The sequence below is a fragment of the Bos indicus genome, chromosome 28, assembly GCF_029378745.1.
Source record: "Bos indicus isolate NIAB-ARS_2022 breed Sahiwal x Tharparkar chromosome 28, NIAB-ARS_B.indTharparkar_mat_pri_1.0, whole genome shotgun sequence".
In the NCBI taxonomy this organism is placed as follows: Eukaryota; Metazoa; Chordata; class Mammalia; order Artiodactyla; family Bovidae; genus Bos; species Bos indicus.
In genome coordinates this window covers 42,491,896-42,504,495 of record NC_091787.1, presented here as the reverse complement: position 1 = coordinate 42,504,495, position 12,600 = coordinate 42,491,896, and positions in this window count along the sequence as shown.

Genomic DNA, 12,600 nt, shown 5'->3' with positions numbered 1-12,600 from the left:
ACATTTATTCCTTCCTTTGTCTCTAGGGGAATTTTAAGCTTACCAATTTCAAAGTCCTTTTCAAATGACTTTGTTATTTTCATTTTCTCTAGAGGTTAGTTCTCCCATTTATTGGATTTGTTAACTGTCATTCACAGTGTTATACTTTCTTGTTTGTTTCATACTTTTGGCTTTGAGCCTCATCTTGCTGTGGGTTTTATTTTTCTGGTTATTATTTTTAAAGTTTTTTTTCCAAATTCTCTTCTTATTCCATGGTGGTTTTCCAAATTCAGCCAGCTTTCTTGTGGTCTGCATCTCAGAACAGTCTTATGAAAGGGCTCAGGGTTCCTACCCTTTGGGAAGAGGAAGTCCTGGTCCCTGGGCCTGTGAATGCACCCAGTTACACAATCCTAGGGACACCATTTACATGGAATAAAATGTCAACAGGGCCCTTTAGAAGTGTGCAATAAGATGGCCCTCATGGTAACCCATTTCCAGTCTTGAGATGCCCCTTCTCTTGTCTTTGACTTCTTACAAGTACCACTTTTCCGAGGCTCAGAGAAGATACATCTCCTACTTAAGGAAATTCATCAGGGAGTGGTCCAAAGTCCGTGCATTTTTCTGCTACAGTGTGGTGCAACACAGAGCTGTTAAAAAATGTTATAGAAAATAAGAGGGTCCTTGAAATTTGGCGCTGAAGGTATTTCTAGGATCTACTGAAAGTAGATTACTCACATTTTGTCACGTGTGCACTTGTTTGTGGAGAAGGAGGAAGATGAGAACACACTAGTTGGGGCTTTACTGCCTCCAGACTGCCCCATGTCTGCTATAGTTGCTGAAAGGACTGGATCCTGAGAGAGTATCAGAGAAGGGACTATGTTTGTCCCAGGAGACTTGTCTGTGATTCTTGCAGTTCCTTTCACCACTACTGAGATTGAGAGGGGCTACTCTCCTCCAGTCAGAACTGTCTCTGGCTTTCAAACAGCCCCAGGATTGTGTTACACAGATATTGGATGTGATTTTCCAAAACCACGCTTCACTTTGAGTTTGTATCACTGTCAGGCAGCCTTCCCTACTGCTTCAGAGGCAGAGGATGGAGCCCAGCTGAAGACTCAGCAAACACACACATAAGCCTTTGTACGTTTCCTTTCTGATACATGACCTGATGGGTTCAATAACCCCGGAAATATTTGATCTTTATGCCGTGAGTCCCCAGGTCACCAGTGTACTGGAGACCAGTGCTTGAAGTCTCTCCTGCTAAAACCAAGTCACCAGAGGAAAAAAAAATCTCAAGGTTACCATGGGAACTGACTGCATGTTCAACCAATCTGATTTTGGGAGGAGGGTTCAAGCCCCCTCCTCTGGGTAAGTCTGTCATAGGGAGTGGGGGAGCTGCCTGGTTTTTACCATGCTTAGCATGGTACCTGACACATGGATGACTCTTAGTGACTAAAGGGGAACACTTGAACCCATGATAATAGACCTATCCATTGTCACCACTCAAGAATGGCAAAGGGGAAAGAAGCAAAATAGTTCATTATCAGTGGATCCAATCCAAAAGATGACAATCTGCATGCACTCCGGGTTTTCAAAGTAGATGAAACTGCTTTTCTAAATGTTTTAGGTCTGGAAAACTTCAAAGGTACTTGGCTAAGAAAGTCCTGTCTTAATTTTTAAATCCTGGTCTATTTTAAGAGAAATGTAAGCTGCCTGTTTCTGATTCACTTATACTTGATTTGTCAAAACACTCTTGTTTTAAGAGGTATTTGTTGTCCAGAAGTCCTTGTGACCCCTGCTGGAAGTCTGCATCCTAAGTCAGGAATTGGTTCTGGGCGGTTGCCCTCATTTCAGATCTATGTCTCATCACCCTGGAGGGCTCCAAGGTCCTAAAGAGTACTGCCTGTCTTTCCCCCTCTTTTAGAAGTAGACAGGGACTTTAAAAGAAGAGGCTGTGGCTGGTTGTCCTCAGATCCCCAACCAAGTCTTAGAGGTTTGGCTAAAAACCTTGAACACTCTTCCCAGAGGAGAGTAAATAGAGCCTTGTAAAAATACAGCAGTTGTGTTCCTTTGACTTTACGAAGTTTACACACTTGAAGTGTAGCATGATAAATGAATGTGTTTTTCTGTGCTTACCTCTATTTGGTCTGCTGTATAAGAGTCTGCATTCATTAGAGTGATATCTAAAATGACAAATCGTCCTTTTAAAGTATTTTTAAATTGAAGAAAAATTTACATGTAGTTAAAGGTACAGGTCTTAAGTGCATAAATTGAGGATATCTGACAAATGTATACACCCATATACAACAATACAGTCACATTATACAATATTTCCATCACTCCAGAAAGTTTACTTGTGCCTCCTTCCAGTAAATTCCATCATCTGTAAGCAGCTGCTGTTCTGACTCCTGCAACTGTGGCGGCCAGCTTGTAAGATTGCCTCCCAAAGACGTCCATTTTAGCATTCATGCCCTGTGTATCCCCTCCAATGGTGTATGTGTTGGATCAAGTGATGTCTTACTCCTTCTGTGGGTAGGGTGGGTTATAGAGACTACAACTTCTGTGTTTCTTGCACTGTCTCCTGGACACCCGTCTCTGGAGGAAGCCAGCTGCCATGGGACAGGTCCATTAGAAGAGGCCCATGAGGCAAGGAACTAATTTCACCAGCCCACAACCATCAAATAGCTGAGATCTGCCAACAGCCACACCAGTGAGCTTGGAAACAAGCAGTCCTTAAGTAAAACTCGGAGATGACTGCAGCCCTGGCCAATACCTTGAAACAGCCTGTGAGAATCTAAAGACATCCTAACCCTCAAAAACCATGAGATAATACATGCTTGACAGTTTAAGCTAATAACTTTTGGCATAATTTGTTATGCAGCAATAAATAACCAATGTAATCACTGTTGATTTGTTTTGCTCTTGAACTTTAAGAAAGTGAAATCATACAGCATGTATTCTTTCATGATTGGCTTCCTTTGTTTAACAGGATACCTGCAAGATTCATCTGCGTCGTTGTGCGGATCAGAACTTCATGCTTTTTCAGTGATGCGTAAATTTCATTGCATGAATATGTGACCGTTTATTTACCACGTCCTATTGGTAAACAGTTGGGTTGTTTCCAGTTTTATGCTTTTTTGAACGGAGGTGAATAAAGCTGCTATGAACATTCTTACATAAGTCTTTCGTTGAACATATGTTTTCGTTTTCCTTGGGTAAATACCTGGGAATCCAATTGCTGAGCCATTGCTGATTAATAATAGAAGAAACTTCAAAATGGGCTCCAACGTAGCTGTACCATTTTGAACTTCTTTGTGCAAAAGTATCTATTCAAGGCTTCCTCCTACTTACTTTTTTATACTTTTTCAAGTTTTTCGGTGGAAACTTAGATTGCTGACTTTTATTTTTTTTATTTTTTTTAAAATTTTATTTTATTTTTAAACTTTACAATATTGTATTAGTTTTGCCAAATATGGAAATGAATCCGCCACAGGTATATCCGCGTTCCCCATCCTGAACCCTCCTCCCTCCTCCCTCCCCTACCCTCCCTCTGGGTCGTCCCAGTGCACCAGCCCCAAGCATCCAGTACCGTGCATTGAACCTGGACTGGCGACTTGTTTCATACATGATATTATACATGTTTCAATGCTATTCTCCCAAATCTCCCCACCCTCTCCCTCTCCCACAGAGTCCATAAGACTGATCTATACATCGGTGTCTCTTTTGCTGTCTTGTACACAGGGTTATTGTTACCATCTTTCTAAATTCCATATATATGCGTTAGTATACTGTATTGGTGTTTTTCTTTCTGGCTTACTTCACTCTGTATAATAGGCTCCAGTTTCATCCATCTCATTAGAACTGATTCAAATGTATTCTTTTTAATGGCTGAGTAATACTCCATTGTGTATATGTACCAAAGCTTTCTTATCCATTCATCTGCTGATGGGCATCTAGGTTGCTTCCATGTCCTGGCTATTATAAACAGTGCTGCGATGAACATTGGGGTACACGTGTCTCTTTCCCTTCTGGTTTCCTCAGTGTGTATGCCCAGCAGTGGGATTGCTGGATCATAAGGCAGTTCTATTTCCAGTTTTTTAAGGAATCTCCACACTGTTCTCCATAGTGGCTGTACTAGTTTGCATTCCCACCAACAGTGTAAGAGAGTTCCCTTTTCTCCACACCCTCTCCAGCATTTATTACTCATAGACTCTTGGATCACAGCCATTCTGACTGGTGTGAAATGGTACCTCATAGTGGTTTTGATTTGCATTTCTCTGATAATGAGTGATGTTGAGCATCTTTTCATGTGTTTGTTAGCCATCTGTATGTCTTCTTTGGAGAAATGTCTATTTAGTTCTTTGGCCCATTTTTTGATTGGGTCATTTATTTTTCTGGAGTTGAGCTGTAGGAGTTGCTTGTATATTTTTGAGATTAGTTGTTTGTCTGTTGCTTCATTTGCTATTATTTTCTCCCATTCTGAAGGCTGCCTTTTCACCTTGCTAATAGTTTCCTTTGTTGTGCAGAAGCTTTTAATTAGGTCCCATTTGTTTATTTTTGCTTTTATTTCCAATATTCTGGGAGGTGGGTCATAGAGGATCCTGCTGTGATGTATGTCGGAGAGTGTTTTGCCTATGTTCTCCTCTAGGAGTTTTATAGTTTCTGGTCTTACGTTTAGATCTTTAATCCATAATATAAATATTAAAAGATATAAATTTTCCCCTAAGCAGCAGCAAGAATCTCCCAAATATATCATGTATGCCTCCTCAGCTCAGTGAAACATCCTCTGTTTGAGTTCCATCTCCACCTCCTTGTATGATGGCTAAAATTTGCTTCTAGGCAGAAAACCAGCATGAATGTGGAGCTCACTCCATGTGATTCCTTTTTTAAAAAGATCACAGACCTGTCTTTTCCTTGGCTCAATACTCGTAAACATTTTCCTTGTATATTTTGTGCAGTCTTATAGTTATTTTCATTAGGAGGACAATTTTAGAATCAATTACTTCGTGATGACTAGAAGCAGAAATCCTGATTGATCATTTTTACATTTTGGTTCAAGGGCTCAATAATTTATTTTCTAGTTATTTACACTTTCCTTTCAGTTTTGGCTCCTTGACATTTGTTTTTGGAGAGCAGTCATTGACGAGCTCAGACATGAGCTACTGGAAAGGTAGTTAGTGTTGTGGAAAAACATGGGCTGTGGGAAAACCTGACTTCAAATCCTAGTTTAGTAATTTTAGTAAGCCTACAACTTTAGGCCAATTTAACTAATCAGTGTGAGCTTTCTCATCTGAAAATGGGGATAGTAATATAATATGAATACTGATGCTTTAAGATAACATTTATAGAATGATCAGTCTGTGCCAGGAATTTTGCTAAGGGTTTTCAACTTGAAGTTTCTTTGCGAGGATAGACATAATGATATGTGTAAGTGGGCCTGGGGCATGGGAAGAGAAAAATGAAAGATTCTGGAACTCAAGTAGATCTGACAGCCCTAATGGCCAATCTTTGCCTAAGCCTTATTGGTTGGTACTAAGTCCTCATTATGGTGATGACATTTTGTCCTCACCAACAGCAAGGGAAACGATAAGCCTCATGGAAGCGTGAATGACTGAATGACTCCTGGATGTTAGTTGCTAGTTTTCTACATGAATATATTGGTAATGGGATTATACCCATTACAACTTCTCAGTAATATTTGTAGTGCAATTAAATGTTTGAATGATTAAAAGTTTAAATAAGTTATGGAAGGGAGGACTTAGTTAATGTTTTATTGCATCATTGAGTTCTGTTCTCTTAGCAAAGTAGAGAGCAGCAGCTTTCTTGATCAAGACTGTTAAATAAACCTCAAGTGTTGCATGAGTCAGTGTAGTCTAGGTTCCATTTTAATGACAAACAGTTCCTAAATCTCAGGGAGTCAGTGCCAAGCTTGTTTCTCATTGTTACATGTCGAGTTCAGGGCATGGAATCCAGCTCATTGTAGTTTCTCAGGGATATGAGGTTATTGAGACTACTTTTCTATGTGTGCTTAAGCATTGAGACGGGGGAAAGGAATAGAGAACCCACTCAGCTGTCTGTCAAGAGCTTCTGCACATCTCATCAGCTAAGGAGGTCATTTATTCATACATAATAAATTATGAGGAGGAAAATTTTAGTACATCCCCAGGATTAGGCCCTATTGACTACCCTATGTTTGTAGGTTTCACCAAGGCAGCTAGAGCCATATCAGCCACACTTTCATTTGGCAGCACCTGGCATTCACAAGTGTTTTTGCCAAAGAACCATCATGACTTTAAAATGATTATTCGTCTATTGGACGTACGGTCCATGTTTTCTCCTTAAGACTCTCATAGCTAAAAAGACTGCCATTTCAGTCAATGTCTCACTCCATCTTTTATAACAAAGATTTTCAAAACCATGAAGTTTCATTTTAGCCAATGAAAAAAGATACATCAAGCATAAAAAGTTAAAACTTCTGTCAAAAAATCAGGACTGTGTGCTTTCTTTGGTTCCTAATTACTTTTGAAACTTAATGGCACCTCACTCCAGTACTCTTGCCTGGAAAATCCATGGACAGAGGAGCCTGGTGGGCTGCAGTCCATAGGGTCACTAAGAGTTGGACACGACTGAGCGACTTCACTTTCACTTTTCACTTTCATGCATTGGAGAAGGAAATGGCAACCCACTCCAGTGTTCTTGCCTGGAAAATCCCATGGACAGAGGAGCCTGGTAGGCTATAGCCCATGGGGTCGCTAAGAGTTGGACATGACTGAGCGACTTCACTTTCACTTCGCTTTAAGTTGACTAATGATTACAATATCATATAAACCTTAATCCATTTGTATACTAGGTCAACAAATTTTTTCGGGGCCATTAACACTTGTCATCAGATTTTCTTACACTGCGTATGTGATAGAAGGATCACAGCGAGGTCAAGTCTATTGGTATGTAAGCTTGTAGGGAACATACAGATACATATATGTACATACACACACATCAGTGCAATATACTGACGCACATGTGACGCAATACACTGACGCATTTTTGTCTCTTTTCTTTTCTTTTGAGTGACAGCCCATATTCATAAGCTTTACAAACACCGTGGTGGGCAGTGGGACTGTGTTGGCAGCACGAGCTTTACGGGCATAGAACCCATCCAACCCCACTGAGCCCCATGTTCAGAAGGGTCTCATATTTAGCTTAATGCTCTGGTGTTTCTGTCTTGAGTTTCTTAATAACTCTTTAATAAAGGACCCCACATTTCCTTTTCACAGAAGGTCCTGCATATTTTGTAGCCAGTCTTGTAGATGGGGCACTGACTATTTGTCTTTTTTCCTCATTGGCAGATGTAAAAACTGAGGTTTGCCAATGTGGCCATCACCTGCAATTGGGAAGTGGAAGACGGATGGGGCCAGTCTGGCCGGTGCTATATGTGAGTCTGAGGGAGAGATATAAATAACTTAAACAGTTTTCCTTGAAACAATAAATAAATGTTCCCCTCCCCAGGAAAGTCTCTTCCTAAGGTTCCTTCTATGGGCCTTTTTGAGGCCTTTTTCCAGCAGCAGCAAACCTCTCGCTGCCTGCCATCCTAGGACTGGCTGAACTCGAAGTCAGCCGGTACTAAACAGGGGAGGGGTAATAGCCAAGTTATACAATAACTGGTATAATAGCCCCCAGATTCAAGGATGATATGGATCATCCATGATATGGATCCCCATGCAGGTACTCTGGGCACCCAGAGCTGCTCTCACACACACATCTCAAGGCTAGGACAGGAGGCTGCATTGTCCATACCGCCAGGTTGATGCTCATGGTGAGAGCTAGTGGGGACCCCTGCTTTCTACCTGACTGTCACGCCAGGAGCCCTCTTTTCACTTCTGCCACCAAACACCACTTCAGGAGATTATTTATGAGAGCAGTTTTGTGCCACACAGGCCAGTCCTAAGAAGCAAAACTTACAGTGAGATCCCAGCAGGTGAAAGGAAGTTCTCCTCCCACCCTGACACCAGACTATCTTACTTGTAGACCTGAAATTTGGTCTAAGATGGATATGGGGGGCTGGGGCTGAGGCTTCCAGAGGTTGAGTCTGTGTTATGTGCCTGGCTCTCATTTTCCCTGCCTCTTGCTCACACAGTCATTAAAGGACCCTCACAACCTCCTAATCAAACCCAATGATCCCCATCAAGCAGATGCTCAGACTCCAACTGGACGGGACTGGAAGGGGAGGTCCTTATTTCAGAAACATCCCAGTTCACCTCAGGATAGCTCTGATAGTAAGAAAAATCTTCCCTACTGTTATAACTTTGGAAGATGTCAGCTTGGATGAGTCCAACTCCTTTTCTCAGAATTCATTTTCAGCTATGTTTCTGATTACCATGGGTCACAGGAAGATTCTTGGGAGACTAGGAGGGTTGACAAGGGGCCCCTTGGAAGAAAAGCTATGACAAACCTAGATAGCATAATAAAAAGAAGAGACATTACTTTACTGACAAAGGTCCATCTAGTAAAAGCTATGGTTTTTCAAGTAGTCCTGTATGGATGTGACAGCTGGACCATAAAGAAAGATGAGCACTGAAGAACTGATGCTTTTGAACTGTGGTGTTGGAGAAGACTCTTGAGACTCCCTTGGACAGCAAAATCAAACCAGTCAGTCCTAAAGGAAATCAGTCCTGAATATTCATTTGAAGGACTGATGCTGAAGCTGAAACTCCAATACTTTGGCCACCTGATGAGAAGAAATGACTCATTGGAAAAGACCCTGATGCTGGGAAAGATTGAAGGCAGGAGGAGAACGGGACGGTTGGATGGCATCACCAACTCTATGGACATGAGTTTGAGCAAGCTCCTGGAGTTGGTGACGGACAGGGAAGCCTGGCATGCTGTGGTCCATGGGTTGCAAAGAGTCAGACATGATTGAGCAACTGAACTGACTGACTGAGGAGGATTGATGGGGAAGTAGCAGCAGACACTTGTGCTGACTAGTGATTTACCAGAATGGTATGAAGCCATAGCCTGATCTGTTCCTCTAAACTCAAGGCCAAATATATGTGTTTAACCTCATGATGGAGGGCCCAGCTTCTGCAGGTTCTTGTCACCAGGGCAGAGACAACAAGAGCGGACACATTTTTAGCCCAGCCTCCCACTTGTAGGTTCCAGCCTCCTTGTGATTGTCCCTCCCTGACAGCCTTCCCTGTGGACTGTAAGCTCCAGCATCAGCCTGGAGGACAACAGCCATGCAGAGACTGCTTAGCCAAACCACCTCCCATGACTGGGTTAGAGCAGTTCCCTACAACAGAGCATAAATATATATAGATATATAAAATCTCCTATTGGTTCTGCTTCTCTGGGTGAACCCCAACGTTACACTTAGAATTGAGGTTCCTTTAACTTGCACGTGTAGGCCCCAACTTGACTTCTGGGTGTCATCAGTTAAGTTCAGTCAATCACTCAGTCGTGTCCGACTCTTTGCGACCGCATGGATCACAGCACACCAGGCCTCCCTGTCCATCACCAACTCCCAGAGTTTACTCAAACTCATGACCATTGAGTCAGTGACTCCATTCAACCATCTCGTCCTCTGTCGTCGTCCCCTTCTCCTCCTGCCCTCAATCTTTCCCCGCATCAAGGTCTTTTCCAATGAGTCAGCTCTTCAAATCGGGTGGCCAAAGTATTGGAGTTTCAGCTTCAACATCAGTCCTTCTAATGAATATTCAGGACTGATCTCCTTGAGGATTGACTGGTTGGATCTCCTTGGAGTCCAAGGGAGTCTCAAGAGTCTTCTCCAACACCACAGTTCAGAAGCACCAATTCTTCGGCGCTCAGCTTTCTTTGTAGCCCAGCTCTCACATCCATACGTGTCATAAGGAACACATTTTCCTCCCTGTGCATCAGTCCTCTGCCTGCATTTGCTCTTCTCCAGCCTAGAGATCCTCGGGATCTTCAGATGTGCTGCTCTGGAATGCATGAGCCCTTTCCAAAGCTGCCTGTCTTATGTCTAGTCCTGTTGTCTCAGTAGGACACATAGGACTTGCCCAGATGAGACCTTCGCTTTATTAAGTCCTTGTCACAAACCCTTCACACAGGGCTCAGACAAAACATGTTTATTAATGACCCCTAGTTCTTGCCTGAGTTCACAAGCACACTTTGTTTTTTTCTGCCCGCAGTAGGGAGAGATTGGCCATAGGAGAAACTAACCCACTCTGGATTTGTTTGGTTTCTGCCTGGAGTCTAAATGCCGGGCCAGGCTGAGCCTCCTCTGTCTCCTTATCACTCATCACACATGCCAGGCTTGGTGGGCCCCTGTCAGCCTCCACACTGCCCCTTGAGTGGGTTTTGGCTGCAAGAGGGCTTCAGGGGCCTGGCAATGACATTGCCTCACTTAAGCCGTGCCTGCTCACCCACCCCCTCACTCCCAGAATGGATGCATAGTGAAGCCACTTTAGCTGGCTGAGTTTTTCCACTTGATTCTCTGTGGCTAACTGGCTTCCTAAGTCAGTGAACATTCCAGACCCTCACACCCTCCCCCCGCCCCAGTCTTGCCCCATGACTCAGGGCTCTGACAGACGGATGTAAAAAGAGAACTAGAAATGGACCCATCGTTTGATATGCTTCTTTACTACTGCTATCCAGGGCCCGTGGTTCTGTCTTTTGGCCTCATTTATCTGCCCAGGAAAATTGTTCAGCCCTCTTTCAGACTTTTTCATTATAACAATAAGGCAGTAAGACTAAGTACTTGACCTCTGGATCCCTGAAAAAAACAGCTAACCCCCAAATCTAGGCAGAGTCCAAACCTCACTTTATCCTTGGCCCACCCAGACTCCTTAATTTCTGGCCACTGGCCACATATGTACACTGTCTACAATTGTTAAGCTCTCCACTGCTTACTCCTATGCTTTTAATGACTCTCATAACCTTGGAACAAAAATCTCTTTCAAGAGAGACGATCCCAAGAAAATTCAAAGGATATTTCTGAGATCCCAGAGGAGAAAGACAGAGGGCAGAGCTGAGGTCTTAGAGGTTGACTTATGTATGCTTAGTATCACTATAAGCTCTGACTCTGCATCAGGCATTGCCAGGATAGTCATTTAGAATGACTGTTGCGTCTATGACAGTGTATGTCTGTCCCTAGACAATTACTATGGAGATAATTAAAGGCAGATTTTGGGCTTCCCTGGTGGCTCAGGCGGTAAAGAATCTGCCTGCAGTGTTGGACACCCAGGTTCAATCCCTGGGTCGGGAAGATCCCCTGGAGAAAGAACTGGCAATCCATTCCACTATTCTTGCTTGGTGGGCTATAGTCCATCGGGTCGCAAAGAGACATAACTAACACTTTCATTTCCTTTCACATTTATCCGAGCTTCTCCTAAATGCTGCACTCTGTTGGGAGAATCAGGAAGAATGGGCAGGACACCACTTCCTACCTGGGCCGTGCCAGTCCACCCAGGGGACCTGCTGGGGCCGGCAGGACAGCAGCTGTGATGCCTCTTCCTTTCCCATCACTCTCCCGTGCCTCTCTCCAGCCTCCCAACCCTGACCCCTTTGGGAAGGCAAGCAGAGTTTGGCTTCAGCTTGCAATGCTCCCACTCTACCTCACTCCACTTGGTTTGCTGCCTCATATGTCCTGAAAAAGATGGTTTTTCTCAAGCAATTTTTCCTCTTCCCACACCAACCAGTGGACCTCTTTTCATGAGGGCACAGTGTTTGGGTCAAATCTAGATTTTTTTTGACCTAGATTTGAATCTAGGTTCTCTCACTTGATAACTGGGTTCCTTTGCCAAGTGAATGATACCTTCATGTTCCAAGTAAATGGAGACAATCATAGCCATGAGGAAGGTCCCTGGTAGAGTGTAGCACCTTATAGGCACATTTTGTACATACAGGACTCCTCTCTTCCTGTTCTTATCAACCACAATCACTCAGTAATCACCTCCTCATGCCCCTGACCAAGGATACTGCTCTCTTTCAAGCAAGGGAGCCTGGGGCTCAGTGGCCTCAAGCTGCAAGACCATAGATTCCTGAGTGTGTAGCCCAGCTGAAATTCCCTCCCCGGGAGGCCATCAAAACAGTCCATGCCTCCTAAAGCAATTCTCCCAGGAGGTGCTGCAGCTCCAGAAACAACTTACCACAGTTCACGGGAAAGTTTATCCTCTAATCAAACTGTAAGAAACACAACAGCCTCTTCTGCCCTATGCTGCTGAAGCTTATGATAGTAACTCAGTGATTTAAAAAATATATATATTGTGTTGACATATGTCTATTCCTGGGCAAAAAAAGAAAGGAGAGAAGATACAAGTGCAATTTTTTTTAACCCACGTTCAGGAGAAAGCATGCAACTGTGTTCCTCCCACAGCAGGATTCCTGGGCTGTGAGGTTTTGGTCCCAGGGAAGGCAGGGCTTCCGCAAGGCTGGCGGCGGACTTTCCAGTACCCTTGACTTTGGTGAAAACAGTGCAGCAAGGACCAAGAATAGGCACGGATGAATGCAGACACAGGATGCTGGGAGTGTCTCCAGCTGGAAGGGCCCGGCGCGAGGAAATGAGGCCTGGGATCTGCTGAGCCCTGCAACTGATACATGTGTGGCCTGGAGCAAGTGACAGGTCACCTCTGATCCTCTACTTTCCCTACT